At 24.5% G+C, this 12,891-nt stretch overlaps 1 protein-coding gene across 3 annotated transcripts in view; it reads right to left on the bottom strand.

Annotated features, from left to right (window-relative positions):
• The window catches only part of LOC107453372 (ecdysone-induced protein 74EF), a 386,074-nt gene that overhangs the window by 50,082 nt on the left and 323,101 nt on the right, over window positions 1-12,891 (bottom strand). The gene's annotated exons all lie outside the window — the stretch shown is intronic.

The following is a 12,891-nucleotide window of genomic DNA, read 5'->3' on the forward strand; positions in this document are numbered from 1 at the left end:
ATAGAAGTTTAACAGTTAGTTTTCGTCATTTTCAGTTGGTTATGATGGCCACTGTTTACAACCATCATAGCCAGTGTAGTATAAAATATTTTATTATAATTTACTACTTATATTAAACTTTAATCTCGACTACAGAGTAATTTATTATTGTAATCAATTATATCACGCTTATCTACATAATAGTAATCGTAGGTGGTGTGGCTATGATGATTGTCAACATAAAACAATTTTAAATTAACCGTCATAGCTGGATAAAGTCTTAAATGTAAGTCCAATATTTTTTTTTCTTCTTTCTTTTGGGTCATTCTTTTGGATTACTAATTTAGTTGAGCTTATTTTATTGCAGGAAAAAAAATAATAACCTTTGGAGGATATTTTATGAGGAAAATAGACGAGACCTTGAATGCAATTCTCTTCCTTTGGTAGGTGGCGCTACGAAGAATAACAAGAGGTGAATGTCCGTCTAGAAGAAAAAGAGACGCAATCGATGGTTGCGTCATTCTAATTCCTACTCATTTATATTTAAGAAATCGGAATACCAAAGTCGATTTCCTAACAGGGCTACATTTCGTAAAAAAATATCGTTGCGAATGTGACTGCGATGGCAGCAATTTTCTTTTATTTATGTATTACCTGTTTCTTTCAAATCAACATTAATGATTTTTTTTCTGTTTCGTTAATAAAAATATCACGATTTTCACCCTCCAAAGAAAAAAATATTTTGTGTAACATAAAATAAAAATATTTTTATAACTACCTAATCAATTTGAAAAAAAAAATACATAAAATATTCTCAAAATTCTTTTTTAATAATTTTCTATATGTTTGTAATTTTAATTCCTACTCGATAAAAGGGCTACATTTCATAAAAATAAATAAATAAATAATTTAAGAAAGTGACGAATTCAAAGAAAGTGAATGTCGGGTGAAACTTTCGATTTTAGTAATTACCTGTTTTTAAAATCAACATTATTGACATTAAAATTTTTTTTTTTTTTTAACTTAATCAAGATTATTTAACCCCTTCTTCCATAAAACAGGCCTTGTATAATGTAAAATAAAAAAAAATTTAAAACTTCCCAATTAATCCCTTAAAAAAAAAAAAATAAATAAAAAAAGAGTAAAATATTTTCTAATATATGTTTTTATAACTTTGTTAACAATTTTCCAAAAAAAAGTTTTATATTTTTTTACTTTCAAATCAATTAATAAATTAGCAAACCTTTACGAAAAAAAGCTCTATATTATACTTTAAATATTTTTTAATCAATTCTTTTAGAAAAAATATTCTTATTTAGAACTTTTTTAATTCAATTTAAACAAAAGCTGCCAATAAATTTTTCAAAAATAAATTTAAAAAAAAATAAATTAAAAAAAAACCATCGTTTTAAACGATGCAAAATGAATACATTTTTGATAAGCTTATTGTTAGAAAGAATTAATCTTGTACGTATGTATGTACTTTCAATTTTGCGTAAGAATGCGGCGAAAGCTAAACCTTAGAATGATATTATATTAACCCACTCATAATTCAAATTTATATCCAAATATATTTGTATTCATAAATTTGATTACTTACATCGATAAATTAATATATACAAAATCAAATTTATATCTATATACGATAAGAAAGAATTTATGTTCAATGATTGTCATGGATTATTTTCGTTGAAAATAATTAAAATTTAATACAAAAAATGTTGCCTATTATATTCTCGAAATTTCACATCTTCTGAATGCAGAATTACTAAAATAGACTACAGACTATCTCTATTTTAGTAACTATCTCTATTTAATATTTTAGTATGGTAGTATAATTAGTTTTGTTAAAGCGATATCAGATTTGAACTACTAAAAATAAAACTGTTCGAACTTTTAAAAATGTAACACGAACATTCTTAGAATAAGTTATTCAAAATATCTAAAAGGAGAAAGAAAAAAAAATAATAAAAGCTTTTAAGTGTATTAGCTAATAAAAATGTTTTTAAAAATTGCAAGACTTATTTTTTTGTTAATATTTGTAATTACCTTAGATTTGAAATTGCATTATGTAAATCAAAAACGATAAATTAGGTAAAAAAAATTATAAAAAAAGCGAAAAGTAGCTTTTAAGCAACCTTTTAAGGAAGCCAAATAAATCTCTGAATTTTACAAAAAAGGAAAATAAAATAATAATAACTAGTTTGGCAGTCTCTTCTTCTTGTGGCTTTCAGAAGAAACTTCTCGTTGCCCTCGCTTTTACACAAAAATAAGTCGATAAAAAACATACGTTTTTAAAAGAAATATTTTAGGAACATTTTTATCTCGATGCGGAGATCATTTTCTCACTTATTTTGCATTCAAATTGAAGCTTTTTTTTTCTTTCGAATCGTGAATTTCAATTCAGCAAAAACTATTAGCAGTAGAATTATGACCTATTAAAGTCACGTATTTTTATATCCGAAGATACATAAAATGTCCAGCCCCCCCCCCTTTTTTTTAAAAAAAAAAATATCAAAATTATTCAATTCTAAATCTTCGTTTTTTTTTGTTTTGTTTTTTGTTTAAATTAAAATTTATGTATAATTCGTAAATTAATAAGTAATTTTTAAACATTTTCCCACAGAATTTTCACATTCATATCTGCATCCTACATAACCTTATGAGGAATAAAAGCCTAATTCTTTTGNAAAAAAAAAATTATCAAAATTATTCAATTCTAAATCTTCGTTTTTTTTTGTTTTGTTTTTTGTTTAAATTAAAATTTATGTATAATTCGTAAATTAATAAGTAATTTTTAAACATTTTCCCACAGAATTTTCACATTCATATCTGCATCCTACATAACCTTATGAGGAATAAAAGCCTAATTCTTTTGTTAAAAGAAAGTCTTATTCGTAAATTATTCTTTTTCAGCGGTTTGTTTTCCACCAATAGTAAATTAATTAAATCGTAAAATACTTGACATAAAAACAAAAAGTTGTAAAAGATTGAGTCTGGGCATAAAAATAAATGATTTTTAATTATAAAAACTTCATGTTTATAAAATAAAAGTTAATTCTGATAAAGGTTCATAAATAATGTCACAATAATTATGATTATTTTTTACTTTCTTTGTCACCCTTTGTCACACATTTCACCAAAACCAACCCCTTTTCCCAATACCCTAGTTTAATGCAACTCTATGTTATGTGTACAAATTATTACGATTCAGAAACAACACACTTTATAAAACAAAATTTATTTTTAAATGTTTTTATTGACATTTTATAAGCTTAATTATAATTAAGATGCGTATTTATTTGGAAGAAAAAGCTGGAAATATACAAAACAAATAATGTAAAAATATTGCTGTTATTTCCCCTCTATCATTTTTGGACAGCCCTCAATGAAATTTTTAATTATTTTTTTATTATGTAGATAGAACCTTCTCCGCCTTTTCTGAATCACCACCAAGTTTGCAAGAGAAGCTTTTTCCAAGAGCTCCTTAAATTTTTTTTAACAAACATACATTAACAATTAAAAAAAAAAAACTTTTATATTTATTATTTTCAATATGATACTTATAATTTTATCGGATTTTATTCATTGATTCACTTTTATTTATTGAACACTTTTATTTATATTTTAACTTATTTAAGGAAATTTTTTTATGAGAGTTACCCTAATTAGAATGAGAATTATTTGCTGCGAATTTCTATATAGTGAGTAAAATAACTTTTAACGAACTAATGCAAAATTATGTTTATATGGAATTGGAAAAAAATTTAAAAACAATTTGTAAAAATTTAAAAAAAAAAATAGTTTAGACTTCTGCAAAGCGAAAAAAATATATAACCTAGTGTAAAAGCTTTTTTTTTGTGAAGAAACAGCAAGCAAAATGTTACTTTCACCATGAAATGGGTTTTTAATATTCTTCTTAATAAATTGCTGAATTACTTAATGCTTGGTACTTCATGCTGAGTTAAATAACTATTTTTGAAATTTTTTTCTTTTGTATAGGAGCTTTTACAGAGATGCCAACTGCTCCGGACACGCCAAAATAATTATAGTAACGGTAAATAACTACAAAGCAAATATTCAAATATTTGACTATTTTTGCTTGCTTTTCAAAAGCTATAGCATGACATAAGAACTATAAAGTGGTGAATTATAAAAGCCTATGAATACTATATGCCTGTACAATATAAGCCTATGAATAATATAAGCCTATATTATATAAGCCTATTCAGAAATAGTGGTGGATAAAAATCTACTAAATTGAATTTATTAAACCAAGAATCACAATTGATAAATTAACACTTTAAAATATATATTTGCTCTCCGGAGCAAGTTGGCATCTCTGCTTTTATACATCTTCCAAACGCCCCCCCCCCCGGTAGGGGCCTCCACCCCCCACGGAAAATATTTTAAGTCGCAATAAGGAAAAATGCTCATCCGAAATTGTCCCATCACTAACTACTATTATAATACTATAACTGGTTAGTATAATCCTTACCTTAAATATGAATTATGAAAAGACTTATAATAATTAACATGATTTGGTAACTTGGAAAAAATATTAATTAGAATAGAATTGCGAACGCAGTTTCACAGAACAAATATAATTAATTTAACATTATATAGTTGCATCTATCTCGATATTTCAAATCAATAACATCGTTATTTTTTAAGTATCACGATATTTTAAAAATTGTAAATATCTTGCATTTGATAAATGCAGATGATAATTTACAACAATATTGTTAAGATTATAGAAAATATTTTTAATGAAAAGTATCGAAATCTATATTATCGAATATTACCATATCATGGTCGACAACGATATTATTGTTAGTGACGAGTTAAACTTAATCGGCAAAGCTGATGGTTTTATTATTTATAACTTAATTAAAATAATTAATGAATTTTTTTAAATTCTATACATTTTCCTTAAAAAGAAAAAAAAAATTGCCATTGTTAAAAATAATGCAAAATTAGTTCATTTAAATAATATTGAGATGTATCGATATTTTTAAACAATATCGCGATATTAAATTCCGATATCACCCAGAAGTAATTGATTGCATTTTAAAGATTTCTGAAAATATTAAAACATTAAGAAAAAAAATTGCAGTATTCTTTTATTGCAATATTAATGGAAAAAGAAAAATATTTAAATTCGGAAAAATAATTTTTGAAACATTGATGACTGATTTGTCAAAATGCGATGAAATTTTCAGAAGTTTTTTAAATACATTTTAACTTTACATAACTCATGTAAATTATATATTTTACTTTATCTTGAATGAATAAAGAAAAACATAATTTTTTATAGATCTAAAAAGAGACGGACAGGCACAAATTTACTAGACTCCAAATAAGGTTAACTAAAAGTTAAATTTAATAATTTAAAAAAAATCTTTGATCTTATGAAACTTATTTAAATAAATATGTACGAATTTTTAATTATATGAACACAAATATAGCTTATTGAATAATATTATGACAATTATTTGAATTATAAAGTCACCAAGTATAATTAATTTATTACTCATTGAATTAATTTTCAAAATTAATTATCTTATCAAATTATTTAATTACAAAATAATATAAAATGCAGTTTCACACGAAACACTTATAATTCTAATCGTACATAATACATACATATAATTTGAAATACAAAATTCGAATAACGCTTGAATTATATTTAAAATGTATAATTAAAATACATAATTAAAAATTAATAATTTGAGTTTACCATTTACTTAGTAATTAATATTAATAAATTCCTAGGTTTTGACGAACATTTTAAACGAGATTAAGTCGGAATTTTTTTTCTATTCCACAGCTCTGTTACTGTGTGTGTTATGCGCTAAGTATGTCAAGTTAGTTTTTATTTTTATTAACACACATTTCTATAAGTTATTTTCTTTTTAAATAAATTTAAAGAATTTTTATGGATTACTAATAATCTCATCAATGAAATTTTTTGCTTTTTCTATTAATACAAATGCTTTTTATTATTATGCACCGTATTTTGTGATAAAAGTGTTAAAAAAAAATAAATATTTAGAAATCTTTGTTGTGAATGATGCAGGATACAGGATGAGGCCCAGCGATGGGATTGTTTGGCCTACTTTTTTCTTCCTACAAACTAGGATGCAAGGCCAGAAAATAAAAAAGAAAGGGAGCATTTTTGGAGAATCCTGGCAGTGAACTAAAAAAGAAGGTTTAATGAGCCATTTTGAAAGCTCAAAACAAGGAAGCGGAAACGTTAATAATAACTTACGATAAATAATGCATATGAGTAATAATACTTTCATTTGCTTTAATAATACAAGAAATTCGAAACAATTGAGACTTTGAATACAATTAATAACCTTCTTATTAATTTTTCAAGGATCTATATAAAAATTATTTTTGACTAAATAATATTTTTATGTATGTTAAGAAAATAATTTTGTCTAAAAAGTAAAGTTAACTTGCCATTTTGTTGTGTTGAGCAGTTTTAAGATTGAAATTTTCTTCTAAGTTTGATAGAATGATATAATAGAATGTTAAGGATTGTTTTGTAGAAATAATTATTACAAACGGTTGTGATTTAAGGGCCTCTAAATGATGATTTTTTTTTCCGTATGTTATGCTCCTCGCGCCTCATTTTCTTTCTTTCTTTTTTTTAATTTAATTGAATGGTTTATATAAAACATGCAAAAAAGGGCATTATGATTTAAAAAGATTCCGTTAGCATTGCAGACATAAGGGTCATTAAGCACAAAAATTAGATTTTTATCCCTATCCAAATAATAATAATAACAATAAAAACTATTTTTTTCCCGTTTTCTATTCTTATTCTGCTCCTCGTGTCTCATTTTTTTTAAAAAACTCTTTTATTATTTTCTTGAAATTCTTTATGGAATGATTTAAAATATTTTTTGCAAAAAAAAGCATCAAAAATGATTTTTTTTTCTAACTTAACAAAACTGATTATTGCGTTAATTTATAATCTTACCAAGGAGTTTAAATACTTTCTGTCAGTATTTGAGACGGGAGGTATTCATAATTCCTTCATTGTTGCGTATTTTAAAACAATTTTGCAGGATTTATCCCCAGAAATTTCTTTAAATTAGCATAAATTTTAAAATTAAGCCAAGCAATTTATAAGATTCATAAAAGAAAAAAAATGTCATTTCAGTATCAAAAAAGAATATTTTAAGGTTCTGAGTCCCTGTAAAGGACTTCATTTTTCAGAAAAACAATATAACATAGATTTATATCATCTACCATAAGTAACATTTAACATTTGATATTTATAGGTGAAAATGCTTCTAGAAATGCTTAAAAAAATAAAAACTTCAACTAAAAAGTCTATTTTAGCATAACAATGCGGAATTCTCAAACGCATATACACTTCAAAATCTATAATTAATACAAAAATTTATTTATTTTAAAAATGATAATAACAAACTAACGAGATCTTGTTTGTATAGGCAAATAATGTTTTACAAAATAGAGATTTTCAAACGAAGTTATAAAATATTTCCGTACTTTGAATTTCGGTACCGCTTAAATTTTCTGAAAAATTCCAACAAATTTCGTGATTTTATTTACTATTTTTTTCATAAACATTCAAAATAAATCTAATATTCTATTGATTATCTAAGATGAACTCTTTAATTAAAAAAATTAAGAGTAATATTAGCAAAAACATAATTATTTTTAAAAATGTAAATATGACAAGTATATAAACATAATTATTTATCTAAATATTTTTGCTACAAAATATTGATTTTTATACGAGGTTTAAAAAAAAAATATTTCTATAAGTTAAATTACGGTGTCTCGTTAAATCACAGTCAATTAAATTTTCAGAAACATTCAATCAAATTTCGTTAATTTATTTATTCCTTAAAAAAAAACAGTTCAATGTTGAATCATAGCAAGGGTATTTTAAATTACATTACCGTGGGAATTTGCAGCAACTTTAATACTTTGTTAAATTGAACTGTTTATCATTTTAATTAATGATCAAGCTTCAGACGGAAAAAATTGCACGATAATATGGTTCTACTTGGTGCCAATTAAGGATGCAGAAAATTTGAACAATATTAGGTTTGCTTACAAATGACTAATCGTTAACATGAGAGGAAGCCGAATAGTTTGTACGCTAATGATCCCAATGATCTGTGCGGTACGTCGAATAAATCTAAATTTTAATTTACATATTTTGTACTTAAAAGATAAAATTTTTTTTAATTCGGCTGTTTTGTACTATAACGTTGATAATACTTAGCGCGATATAAAATCAAATTCCATAACTTGATATTGATTTAAATATTAAAAAATATTCGTTTTTTAATTCAAAATGAATAATATATGAGATAATCATTATCATTGTATCGTTAAATGAATTTTACATCGGAAGTTTTGCATTCTAACTTGCATACTTAAACTTGGTGCGAGGCAAAATTCACACCTGACATTAGTTCAAATAATCAAGAAAGGAGAAAAATAATTATAAAAATTTATTTTACATTAAAAAGTTTCCGAGAGGAGAGTATTTAATGAATTTGATGCTATTTTTGCGTTGTTGAAGGAATTATAATTCGCATGTTTTGCATTATAACTTTAATGCTAACGCTTAGCGCGATGCAAAATTAAATTCTATAAATTGAACTTAACGAAATTGAACTTTAATATTTTACAACGGAGGAAATATAGTTGTAAAAATCAAATTTAGATTAAAGAGGAAAGTATAATATAAAATGTTCAAATTTTTCTATCGTTAAATAAATTATAATTTTTATGTGTAGCATTATAACTTTGATAACACTTGGCGCGATGTAATATTAAATTCCGTAAATCGAACTTGACGTCGGTCTTACATATTTTACAGGGGAGGAAATATAGTTGCAAAAATCAATTTTATATTAAAGAATAAAGTTATCAATATAAAATGATACTATTTTTGCATCTGAATTTAATTACATTTAAGTTAATGGAATAAATATGATCCACCCATGGAATAACATAAAAAAAAAATCTTCTAACTTAGAGAGAGATAAATGGAGCGGAAAAAGGTCTTTCGGCCAAGTGCAGATAGGTAATAGGGTCACTTTTATTTATCTAGGTTTCATTGCATAATTTCATTTCTTGAACATTTAGTAACGCATAAATCACCGATTCAGGGGTGCTAATGTTTATCCGTAGGTATTTATAAGCAAATTTTCGTAGTCCCTAAGTTAAAATAGTACTTACAAGAAATAAAATGAGCTTTAACAGTGGTCTGTAAAGACTTTATGGGAAATCACTTCTTAGGAAATATCATTACCAAAATAGATTAATTTTGTTTAAGAAAAGAATTTATTTATAATTTTTCCCATGCTTTCATAAAAAAATTCAATTAATGTTAGTACAATGGAAAATTTACAAGAAACTAATGTTTTTACTTATTTTAGTAATAACAATTACCCGTGGAATTTTATTTCTTTTGCTGTGTTTATGAAATGCTATTATTGCTACTCAGCTGAGACATTTAATAATTATTTGCAAATTTTATAGAATATAAAATCAAATTAGACTTGAAAAAAAAATATTTAAAATATTCGTCATTGAAGCAATTTATTTTTCGAGTTTACTCGCTAATTATACTTATTTGACCTTAATATTAATTTAAAAAAAGAAAGTTTTAAGATTATTTAAGTTAAACTGCATTTCTAGGTTAAAATCAGTTCCATTTTTGATTAAGAGTTGTTCTTTTTAAAACTAGCAATAGTTTAAATATTTTACAGTAAGATAATGTTAAAACTACTAATCGGGTAACTAACAGTCGTTAATTTTTTTAAATACTTTTTACATCAAAACATAATAATCCTCTTTTTTTTCTTCCTTTTTTTGTGAAATTACATGAACTCTTTACTGAGTGCTTTTTTTTCATGCGTTTTTTTCCCCGATGCTATTTTTTATTCAGGTGTCTTTTTTTTTTCAGACGCTTTTTTCCGTGATTCTTCGTGAAAAGTCCTGCTAGTCCTGTACAAGTCCTTTTTTACGTATTTATGATGAAACGTAAAAAGAAGCTTTCAAATTGAATATTAATGCAATCTTCATCGCTTTTTGAAGAAAGAATTCCGTTTTTACGACAAAAGTAATTTGTGAATGATCCGTTAAATAATCAAATTTTCCTAAGCGTATCATATTTCTGATGATATGTTGTTTGCTTTATAACGAATATACCTGAAATATAGCTTCGAATTAAAGGATCGAACAAAAAATAACCTAATTTGTCAACTTAGAAACTTTAGAAATAAAAAGTCACGAAAAAAATAAAAAAATATTTACTAGAAAATAAAGAGCTATTAAAACAATCCGATTTTTCAATACAAGAATCATATTTAAAGAATCGAATTAAAACAATCTGACACCTTGAAATGTATACATTGAAAATTAATAAAAATTTCATTTGAAATTTTTGATAAAAATTTAAAGCATCAAAAACAAATCAAAGAAATCCAATTAAAATGAATAAATATAAATTTTTATAATAATAAAAAAAGCAACTTTTTTAATGAAATAATGAAATCTTCTTTCATCCTTCAACCTAAATGATATTGAAAAGAATTTAACGTTACCTAAAATTTTAACGTTAATAATTGAATACTACCTAAAAATCGATAAAATGGAAATTATTGCAGACTTATTAGACGAATATGTACTTATGTCCAAATAAATTATGTTTTTCGGAATAGCTTTAAAAAAAAAAAAANAAAAAAAAAAAAAAAGATTTAATAAATTTAAAAACTTTCAATATTTGATATTTTTACTCAAAAATTAAACTATTACGAAAATTAGAGAAATTCGATTAAGTTAAATTAAAATAGGATTCTAATAAGAAAAAAAAATTGCAATCTTTTTTTATGATGATTAAACATTCTTAAGTGACATTGATAATAACAGTAAGTGTTACCTAAAAATGATAATAATTTACAAGGACTTAGAGAATAAACTGACATATCACAAATGATAAATTGTGTGTATTTTATCTGAAAACTACGCATAAATGAAATACTAAAATATTGTAATCGTAATTAAGAGTTGCTCTATTTTTTCCAACTAAGAAAAAGGGAAAGAGTGGGTTACTAGGTCACAATCTCATTTTCTCAACTACGCTTAAAATAACAAAATCAAACGAGGATGTGAACGTGATTCTTTCAACCGCTACGGTTGTGATGATCGGTTCTTACTGAATTAAAAAAAATCATCCATTTAAATAAAAAGACGAAAAAGGTTTGATGTATAAAATTATTTATTTATCTCAAATGACTTAATTTTCAAGGATAACTTTTAACGTACTTACGTCAGAAAATGATTCATAATTTCAAAAAATGATTTAATTTTCAGGGATAACTTTTAACGTACTTACTTCAAAAAATAGTTCATAATTTTAAAAAATGACTTAATTTTCAGGGATAACTTTTAACTTAAAAAATGTACTTACATAAAAAATGATTTAATTTTAAGTGATAACTTAAAATGTTAGGTCATGGAAGACTTCACACATATTTCGTACATTAAATCAATGATACACACATATTTCTTACATTAAATCAATGATACAAGCTAATATAACTCGCTTCCTACTAAGGTACACAAGAAACCTGTTTCATTGCCCTAGTATCAAGCTTTAAAGGGGCCGTTCAAAAAGTACGTACACNCTTTTTGAACGGCCCCTAAATGAGTGTTTTTCCAAGCAACAAACTAAACTGAAATTTAGCTACAATTGTAATAAAATTTAGCTAAATTAGTTCCATATTTAAAATTGAAATGCATTTAACTTGTTTTAATAGCTAATGTACTTTTAATTATTCTGACAGAAATTTAAGTTTCTGTCAGGTGCTCGGAAAAGCATCCAAACACTTTTGAATTAATATGCAATGATCAGGGATTTTATTAATCATGCTGTAATGACGAATGCTCAAATTTAGATTACATTTTGTGAGGTGTATTTATCTAGTATTAACTATTATGAATGCACAAACTTTTTTTTTTCCATTTTGAAATAACAACGCAACTACAAATATTTTGAAAAATGTGAAATGAAAAATAAATATTAATAACAAATAACAATCCATACTTATGTTAAAAAATTATGGGAAAATTACCGGCACGGTAATGACATTTCTGGTGAAAAGGAAAAAAAAACCTAATTCTTGTTAATAAAACCCAAATATACGATATTAAAACCAATCATTTCGTAATTTTTCGTTCATATGGTAACGGTTTACCGGAAATTCTAGCTCTAGAAATTATAGTTCTTATTACCACACATCTAGTAAAAAATACAAAACTGAAAAACAATTTAAACCGAATAAATGTTTTTTTTTTTCATGCTTTAAATTATCACTAACTAACTATATAAATAAAGCCCTAAATAATTTACAAAATCAGTTCCCAAATACAATTCCCAAAATAGCATAACCAAAAACCAACTAAACTCAAACTAACACATTCAGTCAATTAAACTATTACTATTATTCTTTTCTGCAGAAGTTATTAGATATCCGCAATTTCAAAGTTACTTAAATAATTTAAAATGGGCAAAGCGAAATTATTAAGCAAAACTAGCTGTTGGTAATTATTTTTATTTATTTATTTATTTATTTGTAAATAAGTAAAGGAATTGATAAAAATCCAACGCCATTAATTATTAATAGTTAGTATATTAAGTTTTAATTCAAAGCAGTTTTTAAAAAAATAGTATCTAATATGTGAATTCAACAAACATAAATAAAAATTAAATTAGTCATTAATACTAAATGTCCCGAAATAAAAACATTGAATTTTCCATCCATTTTTCTTTTCGCAACTTGAAAATGTGAGTTAATCGAAAAAAATCACATAAAATAGTTTTTTGAAAAAGTTGTATTGACAGCAAAA

This window comes from Parasteatoda tepidariorum, chromosome X2 (assembly GCF_043381705.1).
Source record: "Parasteatoda tepidariorum isolate YZ-2023 chromosome X2, CAS_Ptep_4.0, whole genome shotgun sequence".
NCBI lineage: Eukaryota > Metazoa > Arthropoda > Arachnida > Araneae > Theridiidae > Parasteatoda > Parasteatoda tepidariorum.